Source organism: Enhydra lutris, unplaced genomic scaffold (assembly GCF_002288905.1).
Source record: "Enhydra lutris kenyoni isolate GAN:26980312 unplaced genomic scaffold, ASM228890v2 scaffoldscaffold6, whole genome shotgun sequence".
Classification (NCBI taxonomy): Eukaryota; Metazoa; Chordata; class Mammalia; order Carnivora; family Mustelidae; genus Enhydra; species Enhydra lutris.
This window is the reverse complement of record NW_019154090.1, coordinates 30,614,019-30,624,243: the sequence shown is the minus strand read 5'-3', so window position 1 is coordinate 30,624,243 and position 10,225 is coordinate 30,614,019.

Here is a 10,225-nt window from a genome sequence, read left to right as displayed (position 1 = left end):
AAGTAAAGTGCGTAAGAGAATGGGTGGATACGAGAGAGATTGGGTAATTGAATTAAAACCTGAAACAAAAAAATAGTCTTCTGTATGTCTACTCCTTAAGCTCCCAAGTGGACCAGGCTGGAACCACATGCCAGACCCTGTCCTTGCCCTTGAGAAACAGCAGACTGTTTGGGCGCTTTGGGGAGTCATCCCTTCTTCTGGATCCTGCTGCCTTACCCTCATCGGCCTCTACAGCATTACCCAAGAAGGAGACACGCGTCACAAAGGAGTTGTCTGGAGCTGCTGAGGCCCTAGGGAGCCCCCCAGGGTTTGATTGCTGACTTGAAACTCACCAGAAGGAGTTAACATCTCCATCTTAGCCCTCAGTACTTCTGTCTTCATAGATCTTGCAGTTGGAGGGACTTGGGGTTCATCGGGGGTTCCCTGGCTTGTTGCTGCTGACACCCCCTCTGTAACACCTGACAGAGGCAAGGATGTTCCACGACGAGAGCCCCAGGTTTGGGGGTGACTCCCTGCCACCCCTCCTCCTTCCATGCTGGAACTCCTTCTCTTCCCCTACCCCCAGCGGATTCCAGCTGTGCCCCTGCCCCGAGGCTACACAGAGACCAAAACAACTTCTTCGGTTCCTCCGTTTGGGGTCCTTGGCTGCCCCGGGAGTGAAAAGGCGGCCACGGGAGCCCATGTCCCAGGATCCAAGGGCTTCGGCCCAGACAGAGTCCTTATGTATCTCCCCCATCAGGACAGACACCCGCCTCTGCCCTGCACTTTTCTTGGAGATATGATTCCCATACTGTCAAATTCACCCTTTTCCAGTGTACGGTTCAGTGGTTTTTAGTACATTGACAAAGATGTCCAAATACAACCACTATCTAACTCCAGAACATTTTCATCACTCCGAAAAGAATCCCCATGTCTGTAAGAGTCACTCCCCATTCCTCCTTCCCTGTAACCATGAATCTCCTTCCTGTTTTCACGGAATTGCCTGTTCTGGACATTTCATCTAAATGGAATCATACAGCATGTCGTCTTTGGTGTCTGGTTTGTTTCACTCAGCAGCTTGTTTTCAAGATTCACCCCTTCTTCATGTCGCCTTATGGCTGAATAATATTCCCTTATGTGGATGGACCATATTGTATTTATCATTCCTCTGTTTTAAGGAGTCCTTTTGAAATCTGACCTCCACACCATACAGAGGGTACAGCCAAGTGATTCTCATTTGGCAGTAAATTACCCCATTTTCAAAGACTCATTTGTCTCTTCCTTTTCCCTTATGTGTTTACTAATACGTAAGAAAGTGCACACACCTTACCTACATCTCTATCTGAATAACCTGTCATCTGCCGGAGGTAGAGAACATTCCATCCTCCCATCAGGCTATCTCAATGCCACCCAACTCCCCCCAAAAGGAAACCGCTGTTCTCATTTCTATCACCTTAGATTAACTTTGCCTATCCTTGAACTTCAAAAAAATGGAGCCATACCATATGTGTTTTTTGTTTTATTTTGTTTCGTTTCGTTTTTTTGCGCCTGACTTCTCCCGCGCAGCAATGTCTGTGAGACTCGTTCCTCGCGTATGTGGCAACAGTTGGTCCTCTTCGGTTGCGGTGCCGAATTCCAGGGTGTGGCTGTCCCACCCTTTAGACCTTCTACCATGCACAGACATTTGGGTTGTTCCCAGTGTCTAGCTCTCATGGCTAAAACATTACGAACACTTTGGCGTGTGTCATTTGGTGGCCAGAAGCTCTCACTTTTGTGGGGTATTTGCTGAGAGGTGGATTAGCTAGGACTCAACAGCAGGTGCGTGGCTAGCTTGAGTGGATCCTGCCCAAGCGTACTTTTCAAAGTGGGTGAAGCCAATCCCACCCGATGGGTTCGAAGGTCTGATTGGTTTACATCCTCATCAGCATTTCCCAAGGTTGGCTACTCTGGTGTGCAGTAGTGTTTCATGGGAGTTTCCATTTACATTTGCCTGAGGCTGACCGAGACCCGCATTCTCATTGGCCACTGGATATCTAGCCATCATTTTGAGTCAAAATTACCCTGGGAGTCTGGCAAAGGGATAATGCCTTTCCTTACCTCTGAGTTTTTTGAAAAAAATGCATCATGTCAACTTATATTTAAATACGTAAGTCTTATTCAAACATGTTAGTATTGTTTCTTTTTCATCCCCTTGCTCGGACTGCAGATCACCGGTCTTCTGAGTTGCTAAAGGAAAACAGTCCGAATGATATTTTAATATAATGTGCATTCCTGTGATTGTTAGTGAGATCAAGCATTTTTTTCCCCTTATGCTTCCGGTCACTTGCATTTCTTCTCTGTGTTGCCTTCTCATATTCTTTGTCATTGTTTTTTCTGTTGGTTTGTTTATCTTTCCCTCATTGATAATAGAAGTTATTTATATAGTCTGTGTAATAATCTGTTATCTTTTACATACCACAAATACTTTCTCTTCTTCTGCTTCTTGTGTTTTTAAACAAGACCTTATTATTTAGAACAGTTTTAGATTTACAGAAAAATTGAGAAGACGGTACAGAATGTTCCCATAGGCCCCACACTCTGTGTCCTCGATTATTAACACCTTACATTAGTATGGCTCTTTTGTTACAATTAATGATTGTACACTATTTTTTGGTCATGTCTCCTTAGGCTGCTCTTGGCTGTGACAATTTCTGAGACTTTTCTTGCTTTTGATGGCCTTGACAGATTTAAGGAGGGCTGTAGACTGTCCCTTTACTGGATTTGTCTGATGGTTTTCTCATGATTAATTTTGAGTTATGAGTTTTGGGGAGAAAAGACCACAATGGTAAAGTACCATTTCCCTCACTTGGTATCAGTTCACACTCTCAATGTGATTTATCACTGTTGCTGTTGACCTTGATCACCTAGCTCCTCCACTGTAAAATTAGGCTTTGCCCCACTTCCCACACTGTCCTCCTTGGAAGGAGGTCTCTATGCGCAGCCACACAGAAGGAGAAGGGAGTAGGCCCCACCCCTTTGAGGGCAGAGTATCTACAGAAATTATTTGGAATTCTTCTACCCAGGAGAGCAGCATGGCCTCATGGGTATTTATTTTATTTTATTTGGATTATAATCCAATACGACTTTATTTCATTTCTCAAATTGTCACTGTTTTCACCACCGGGAGCTCTTCCAGTGCTCCTGTGTCCCTTTGATATAGCCCCAAGGTTGGGGTTTGCTTGTTTTTTGTTTGTTTTGTAGCCCTTCCTTCTTTTCTGGCACTACAAGGTGCCAGGCCCTTCTTGTATATTTCTGCTCCTGTCATACAATCAGCCCTTTCTCCAAGGAGCCCTGGTTCCTCTCATCAGAAAATGGTATCAGAAACCAAGCCTTGGGTGCTAGGTCCATTTGTTAGTCCTGGAGTTTTGTTTCTTTCAGGCCTTCTTAGCTGCAGAGAAAGAAAATACATGTATGTACACTAACCGGAGCACAGACACATATCTATAAATATTTCTGCACGTAACCTTCTGTGTCCACATTGAGCTACACATGAGTTCATACCAATGTCTCTAACTCTGCTCCATTACCACATGGGTCATTCTAGCCTCCTTCTCTTGCTTCTCTGAGAATTCCCACACCAAACGGTGAGGAGCCCAGAACCCGCTCTGCACTATCCATTTAGCCATTTATTCAATTCCAGGGTTTTTGTATCAGAACTGCTAACCCGCATCCCTGTGGGAGACGATGTATCAGCCAGAGTAAAATGCCCAACGTATATAACAAAGGAGTCCTTGGTGTTTAAGGAAGGATGGGGTTAACTTGCAGCTGTCCATGGAGGTGGGGTGCTCAACTCCAGGCATGTCAGAGAGACTACTGAATACCCTTAACCAAGATGTGGGTTAATCATTCTTACTGGTGATTTACAAAGTGCTTTTTAAAGTCCAAAACTCCCTTGAAGCCCTCCTGTACTGGGATGTCTACATTAGTACTTTAAAAGGCAAACAGCGATGGTGTGCATTTGGTTTTCATTGATTATCCAGCATGACTTTAACTACGTGACCAGTAGGTATAAAAGACCCCCCAGTCAGCCTGTGCCTTGGTTCCCCAAGACTAGGGTGTCCCACAGGTATTAAGAAGAAAGTGCTCACGTGTTTTTGAAACAAAGGATGAGATAGAAACAGTTTTTCATGGTGCTGATAACGCAGTGGGGAACATGCTTCAGAGAGCTTGCTGAGATGATCTTGGCCACACATTCAGTAGCCAGAAGAGCCTGAAGCTGCAACTTCAGGGTCAAAATGACATGATTTAAAATTCTGGGAGATCAATGACAGCATACCTTAAGACACCTGTCCTATGGTGCAAATGGTTAAACGTGGAGGATTTGATGTTTTCCCAACACTAGATAATTCTTTTCAGAAAAAGATAATTCATCAGAGAAAGAAATCTACAGTACATTTAAAAGCATATTTAAAAAATACGTCCAGGGGACATGAGTGGCTTAGTCGGGTGAATGTCTGCCTTCGGCTCTGCTCATGATCTTGGGGTCCTGAGATCCAGCCCCATGTAGGGCTCTTTGCTCAGGGGGGAGTCTGCTTCTCCCTCTGCCTCTGCCCCTTCCCCCTCCCCGCTTACGCTTTCTCTCTCCAATAGATAAATAAAATCTTAAAAGAAATAAGAATTAAAGGACACATCCAGATACTCCAACAGAATACAAACAGGTACTTTCTAGAACTCAAGGCATCAGGATTAGAAACTCACCGATTTCTGGGACTAGGGAGGTTGGGAAAGAGGGAGAAGTTGGGAAAGAGTACAAACTTTCACCTGTCAGATGAATAGGGTCTGAGGCTATAATGTAAAACATGGTGACAATAGCTGAGGACACCGTATTACATAATTAAGAGAGTAGAACTTAAGTCTTCTCACCAAAAAAAGATAGATACGTGAGGTGATGGATGTGTTAGTTAATTAGATGCAGAAGGTCCTTTCCCAGTGAATATGTATATCAAATCACTACTGTACATGCTTTAAATAACTTACAATTTTATATGTCTGTTATACCTCGATAAAGCTGGGGCTGGGTGGGCAGTAACCTGCTTGTCTTTATGTCCCAGCTTAAACTATTTAGCGTTCCTACTTTTGCATGTAACAGGCAAAAAAAAAAAAAAAAAAAAAAGAAAGTCTTGCTGACTCAGATCTGATAACATAGTACCAGGCTCCACAATTTCTAGCCCACATTTAATTCATGTATCCGGAACGGACAGGTAAGGGCTTGCTGCCTTTCCAAGCAACCCAGAAAGTCATTTGGGATTTTATAGTTTAATAGAAATTAGGGGTCAGAGAAGAATCTAGGTAAACACGGAACCTGAGGAGTGGCTCAAGCTATCTTCACAGACCAGAGATGGGCTTTGTCAGGGAAATTGACCCGAAAAACGAAACGGCTTAGTTTGTGTGTTTCTGCACTGCCCCCTGCTGGCTGATCATGGAACAGTAATTCCTCCTGCGGCTGGTCTCTAGAAAGACCTCAGGGGTCTCCTCAGAGCAAGTGCTGAGCTGGCCCTATATCAGGGAAGACCAGGCCTGGGAAGTGGGCGTGAAGAGCAGCAGGAGAACCACTTTCCCGGAGCGTATCAGAGTAAGTGCTGGTGTTTAAGACAAAAGGATAACATCTTAGTGGAAGGAAAGAGGCTCAGCGGCAGTGGGATTCAGGCAGGTAGAGAGAGATTGAAGACCCCATCTGCGGGCTCTCATCCTTGTAGGCCATCTGGCAGGATGGGGACAGCAGCTGTGTAAAGGAACGCCAGGTGACTAAAATGCATGGCTGGGTTTGGAGACACAGTGCCCTATGGGAGATACACGAGCACGTGAATAATTGTGTCACAGAGTGATGAAGGGGCCAGTTATCTTGCCTAGAATCTTAGGACAGGTCTCCTGGAGGTCATGTCTGACCTGCTCACAGTAGGTGAGTAGGAATTGCAGGGTAGGAATTCTGCAGGGGGGAGTGAGGAGGGGGAAGTACTTGAGAAGGTTTGGTGATATGGTGGGACTGTAGACATGTGCTGGGATTACGGAAAGTGAACTTGGAGAACCAGGCTGGACTGGCTTATGAAGGACCTCATGCACTTGGCAGAGGTGCCGTGACCTTCTTCTGGACAAGGTGGAACATCTTTAGAGGATTTTAAATAGATCTGGAGGGCCCTCATAAATGAGGAACTGTAGATCCAAACAAACGGTAGAGATCACTTCATTCTGCTTTCTTTGGAGAATCACACGTGTTTCCAATCTGCGTTGTTTCTGATACATCTGAAGGGTGTTCTCATAAACCTGCCCTATCTCTTTTCAGTGATTTTGTACTTTGCCTTTTTAATGGTGCAGGTAAATTCCAGATTAACTGGGCTTTTGTACAAGAGGGAAGACAAAGAAAGTCATCCCAGATCACAATGAGCCATTTATCTAATGTTGCTATGACAGTGATGAAGGTATATTAAGTTCTGTTAAGACATGACAGAGTCTCCCAGGTGGGAGTAGGAGTAGTTCAGAAGGAGTAAACTGGGTTTCCAAGGGCAAGTTAATGACTTTCATTCATTCAGTCATTCCTTGGGCTGATGCACTCAGCTTTGCACTAGGCGCCATGTGCCACACAAAAAAGGCAGAAATCCCAGCTCTTATCACTAAGGAATCTATATTCTGCTTGGGAATCCATGGAAGGAGGCTATGGCAAACAAGGAAGATAGTTCAGTGTGATCTATGGACAGGTATTAAAGCCATTACAATGGGACACAGGAGATCTTTGTGGAATCAGGGATCCTGAGGTGGGGTCAAGGGCAGGTGGATGGCCCTCTATAGGAAGCTCGCAGGATAAGCACCCCAAATCCAGGAACCCTAGACCTTGGACAGAGAACCTTTGCTGGTGTAGGATTTGCAGAACAAGCATTAAAGATCTGTTGCATCTTGTCTCAGCCTGAGCTGCTCTAACGAAGTACTATCCGCTGGGTGGTTTCTAAACAACAGACATTTATTTCTCAGAGTTCTGGAGTCTGAGAGTCCAAGAGAAGGGGCTGGCAGATTCAGGATGTGGTAGTGTCAGCTACCACACTAACTAAACCGTTGGCTCTTTGTGTTCTCATGGGGCAGAAGAGGCAAGGGAGCTCTCTGGGGTCTTTTTTATAAGGGCACTAATTCCATTCATGAAGGCTCTGCCCTCAATACCTAATCATCTCCCAGAAGCCCCTCCTCCTAATACTCCTTCTTTACCCATCGCGGGTGAGGATTTCAGCAGAGGAATTTTGGGAAGACACAAACATTCAGACTCTAGCACATGTCATTCCCTACCTCCAGGCTCCTCAGGCCTTGTCAATTTGGGCTGTATATCTGAGACAGGAGTTTCTGAAGCTAATAGTTAGCTGCGTCTTCATTATCTTTAACACTCGCTCAAGATGACCTGACACAGCACATTCTTCCTGAAAGATCGCTATAATTATAAGTCAAAGCTACTCTCATCTCATCTTTTGATGCTCAGATGCACACTCTTTGGCTAAACAAGAGCACTTCTTCTTTTTTTTTTAAATGATTGCCCTAGTTTTCTAGCATATTCTTTACCAGACCTTCCAACTAAGCTGTGGAGTGTTATTTACAATTAGAAAAAATGAATACTTAAAGCAAGTTTAGAGGCATTTCTTTATTTCCTGGTTTTGACTGGCAGTGGGAAGGCCACCAGCACTTGGGATTCACAGGTTAAGGTGAGCTACTTGTCAGGCTTGGCTTTGCAGAATGGTCTGTCCTTATAAAAGCAGGTGGAATGGCCTATGGTGCTTAGTAGGGATGGGTGGGCACCCACAAATTTGAAAGTTGGATTGGGCTCATTTTCTCAGTGCTAAAGTGTCTTTGTCTTGTGTTTCTTTCTTCTCCTGCCTTCAACTCTCACCATTAGGAGACAGAGCTGGCATTGTCTGTAGCCCACTCCAACCATACAAAGGGCAGGCTGGAAATATTAGGAATCAATGCCTTTTGGGAGTGGTCTTCAACCAATGATGGGAGTGTTGGTGTATAAATTCCCCAGCTCCCTCACCCTCAGGTGGGGTAACTCTGAGCACATTTTTTCTTTCTTTTCTTTCTTTCTTTCTTTCTTTCTTTCTTTCTTTCTTTCTTTTTTTAAAGATTTTTAAAATTTATTTGAGAGAGAGAGATGGAGAGAGAAAGAGGGAGAGAATGAGTGGGGGGGGCAAAGGAAGAGGGAGAAGGAGGCTCTCCACTGAGCAAGGAGCCCAAAGCAGGTTTGATTCTAGGATCCCGGGATCATGACCTGAGTGGAAGGCAGACGCTTAACTGACTGAGCCACCCAGATGCCCCTCTGAGCACATTTTCTATGTCACCTCCCGGAGCGTCTGAGCAGAATGAATTCCAGTTGCCCACAGAGTGAATTTGCTAATATCCCCTTTACTTCCTCACTTCCAGTGTTTGGGGATTCACTTCCCTAATATAGTACTTGTATACGGATCCTTGTCTCAGGACCGACTTCTGGGGGAACCCAGCCCAAGACAGCAATTAACCTACAGAGGGACACAGTTTCCTAAATGTAAGGGGAATGAAAGAAGCCTGCTCTCCTTGGACTTGATCAAGTGTATTTATGATCTCGATTTTAGATCTTACCTTTTTGTCTTGTCATAGTGATACATTCATGAGTTCTGAGGCCAGTGACCTTCATTTTGTGCCAGTTATTTCCAAATGCAGCCTCTTATTTGACTTTCATGAGGTAGGTGGTATTCTGCCCACCATTATGGACTAAAAACCCTGAAGTTCAAAGAGGCGAAATGATTTGCCCAAAGACCCCAAACATGGCACAGTGCTGGAGCTCAGGTCTTCTGCTTCTCCAACTACTTCATTTTGCAGAAGTGCCCCGAGGATCTCCACATTGTCCTGAGCCCTTCCTGGGCTGGCGAAGAAATTTCCAGAGTGGAGCTCAGTTGGCCATTCAGATGGAGAAATTTCGTCTTATTGAGAAACTGATTTCTTCTCAAGCACAGCAACACAATGACTAAGACGGGCTCCAATTCACTCTGGAGAACCTCCAGGAAAGCAGTCCAGAGTCTTTACCTCTTCTTTCTCCCCTTGTCTTGGGGCTGTGAAGTACTGAGACACTTTGGTGGTACTACCCTGGCAGGGGGTAGGAGTGTGGGCAAATGGCAGCCATCAAGACCCTCAGGGCACGAAGCTGGGTCTAGACCCAGCCCAGGAGAAGGTAGATCTTGGAAAGTATTGTGGCATACTTGACCTTCCTTCTACGTGGGAACACAGGGGAAGTCAAGAAGTAACACACAGGATTACTTGTGGTTCAATAGCTGTAGCAGATCCCCAGGCCAGATCTCTGTGACTCCCTTTGACTGGCTGTTGCCAGTGTCCCCCACCTATCTGCAGTGTTCTCCAGAAAACCAGCCCTGGGCAGCATTCATGGCCTCTCCGGTCACACTCTCCTTCATTCTAGGAAGGCTTGCAGCCCATTCTCCTTGGGATGCAAGTTCACACTCCAGAGCCTCCTGCAGGATGGGGCTGAGGACTGACTCCAGCTGAGCCCATATCTTTGCTTGGCATCATCTCTTCCCTATTGTTTCCTTCCTTCTCTTACTCCCTTTCCGGTTTCTCCTAAGAAGCTTTTCCCAATAAATCACATGTGCTAGAATTTCCTTCTCACTTTCCACTTCCTGGGAAACTGACCTGAGATAAAAGCAAACATTTATAAAGGATTTTTTTTTAAAGATTTTATTTATTTATTTGTCAGAGAGAGAGAGGGAGAGAGATCAAGCACAGGCAGACAGAATGGCAGGCAGAGGCAGAGGGAGAAGCAGGCTCCCTGATGAGCAAGGCGCCCGATGTGGGACTCGATCCCAGGACTCTGGGATCATGACCTGAGCCAAAGGCAGCCGCTTAACCAACTGAGCCACCCAGGTGTCCCTATAAAGGATTTTCTATGTGTCAGCCACCTTGCTAAGCATTCTACACGTATTATCTTATAGATAAACATATTCATAACAAACCTGTGAGGCAGAAATTGTTCCCATTTCATAGATTAAAAAAAAAAAGACCTGAGGATCTGAGAGGTTAATGTGTTTCCCCGAGGTCACACAGCAGATGTGGAAGAGCTAGATTTTGAAGTCAGGGTCTCTGGTTCCAAAATCTTTGCTCTCAAGTGTTGGATTTTTTTCAGGTAAGATTAATTTACCTGATTAACTTACCTGGACTAACCGCCAGACCGTCCCCCTCCACTGCCCCCCTC